Source organism: Myotis davidii, unplaced genomic scaffold (genome assembly GCF_000327345.1).
Source record: "Myotis davidii unplaced genomic scaffold, ASM32734v1 scaffold379, whole genome shotgun sequence".
Lineage (NCBI taxonomy): Eukaryota > Metazoa > Chordata > Mammalia > Chiroptera > Vespertilionidae > Myotis > Myotis davidii.
The window spans coordinates 1,821,684-1,824,324 of record NW_006290553.1 but is presented as its reverse complement, the minus strand read 5'-3'; positions in this window follow the sequence as shown (position 1 = coordinate 1,824,324).

Below are 2,641 nucleotides of genomic sequence, written 5' to 3'. Positions count from 1 at the left end.
ATTCTTGCTCCTCTTTCTGATCAGGCCCTGTTGATAGGCCCAGAGATGCTGACTGGCATAGAAACTGACCAATCAGAACCAAATCTGGGTGAATGTAAGGTGTCAATGGCTGCCTAGGAGGCAGAGCTTTTGATGCTGACTGGCATAGAAACTGACCAATCCGAACCAAATTGGCTGGTAGAGAAGAGCAAATGGGGGTGAGATCAAGCCAGCAGGGGAGGGCAGTTAGGGGCAATCATGCCTGCAGGGGAGAGCAGTTGGGGGCAGTCAGGCTGGTGGGGGGGGCAGAGAGTAGGAGGCGAGATCAGGCCGGCAACGGAGGGCAGTTAGGGGTGATCAGGCAGGCAGACAGAGGCAGGTAGCAGTAATCAGGCAGGCAGGCAGATGAGTGATTAGGAGCCAGTGGACCCAGATTGTGAGAGGTGCGTCCGACCATCGGTTATCCCCTGAGGGATCCCCGATTGGAGTGGGTGCAGGCTGGGCTGAGGGAACTCCCACCCCCCCACCACATAAATTCTGTGCACTGGGCTTCTAGTTTAAATATATTGCTCAAAGATAAAATATATCATTTATGTGTATGTGCTAATGTTTTTAATAGAGATCTAAACCCTCACTTTTGGAGTTGCTGAGTACTAGTAATAGAGTTGTAAACAGGACTTTAAATAAAGAATTTGCTCATTATTATATTAGTCATGAGAATTATAACTATTGAATCCTTGTAACTGGAAAATACCATAGAGTTCATAAAATGAACTCCATTAATTTTATGAATTAAATCTTTGAAGACCAGGGAGGGAGACGACTTCAGGCCTGCTGGGTCTTTGCGAGCTTTAGTGCAATAGTCCATGCTGGTTTTATTTGTCTCCTTAAAATCATTACTCAGGTGAAATGCACTTATTGCCTAAGAGTGTGGTTTAGACACCAATCCTGACTGAGGAGTGAAAAGCTTCGCGTAGGATGTGCAGCTGGAGGGCAGCCTACTCTTTCTGAGCAGAAGTAGGTAACATCATTCATGCAAAGCCTCATGCTTGATTGCATAAATACGGAATATTATTTAAAAAACTGAGAAAAGATCATCTGCGTCTGAAACATCTGGGTGGAGACAGGCGGGCTCTGCGGTCTGTCTCTTCCTAAGGTGTCAGAAGCGATATATGCTCAAGACAGTTTAGTTATCAATTTGGAGCCATTCCCTAAAACCCAGGAAACAAATTAAGTTCTTAATTTGGCCACAACTTTTTCACAATGGCTACACATTAACATTGCCAGGGAAACCTTCGAAAGCCCTAATGCCCAGACCAATGAAATCAGTATCTGGGTTGGGGCCAAGGTATTGGTAATTTTTTAACACTCCTCAGGTATGCAGCCAAGACCGAGAACTACTGAGTTAGGCATAAAATCAAGCTAAAACAAATTTCCTAAAATGTTCATCCTGCCAAGGAAATAAAAACAATGTCTCAGTCATTACATTTAATAATTATTCCCAATTGTGTTGGCACTGTCTTTGGAATTTTAAAAAAGTTTAAATAAGTCAATGTTTAAACTCCAGTCTTCAATGACCAACATGTATTTCTCTCCCTCCCTATGTCCTTTGTCTCAAGAAGGGATCTGCTTTAAGTGATTTTCCAGACAATAACTGTCTTTATGAAATTCCTAATGTTAGTCTAGCCCTGTCTTATGCATTTTGTACCCTTAATTTATTCCTCATAAGAGAATTATGCATTAGGTACTGTTATCCTCATTTTATAGAAGGGAAAATTTAGCCTTAGGGCAGCTGATGCAGTTGCCTAGACTACACAGCCAGAGATGACAACAGATCTGATGCCCTGAACCACGGGTTTTTCTGTCCTGGCCTTCCACATTCTGACAGTAACACGGCATGTGGAAAAGCCCTGGACTAGCTTCAGTTCTTGTGCTCTAGTCCTGGGTCTGCCACTAACCTGTGATCTCAGACAAGTCCCACGTCCAACTGGACTTGAATTTCTTCACCTCAAGAAAAAAAGGAGAGAAAAACAAACAAGCAAATCACAAAAGAACATGTAAAGAAAGCTAGTCATAGAAAACTACATTTTGTATTATATAAAATTCCATTTATATAAATTTTTAGAAAAGGCAAAGGTACAGAGATGGAGAGTTGTTTGGTGGTTGCCTAACACTGAGGGCTGGTGAGGGGGTTGACTGGGCAAGAGGCATGAGGGAACTTTTTGGGGTGATGGGAGTGTTCTTAAATGAATTGTGGTGATGGTTGCATAACTGTATAATTTACTAAAAGTCATCTGACTACACACTTGCAATGGGAGAATTTTATGGTTTGTAAACTACACCTCAATGAAGCTGTAAGAAATGGTATTGGGACTTTTACTACAAGATGACTGCTATATTGACTCTATAATAAAGGCTACTTGTGGCATTTTCACAATAAGTAACTTACGAAGCTGCATCTTTAACAACATTTTGACCTGCTTTTTATTCATACACTAGAGGCCCGGTGCACAAAAATTTGTGCACTCACGGGGAAGGGGGGTCCCTCAGCCCGGCCTGTGCCCTCTTGCAGTCTAGGACCCCTCGGGAGATAACGACCTGCTGGCTTAGGCCTGCTCCCGGGTGGCAGAGGGCAGGCCCAATCCCTAGGTGCAGCCCCTGG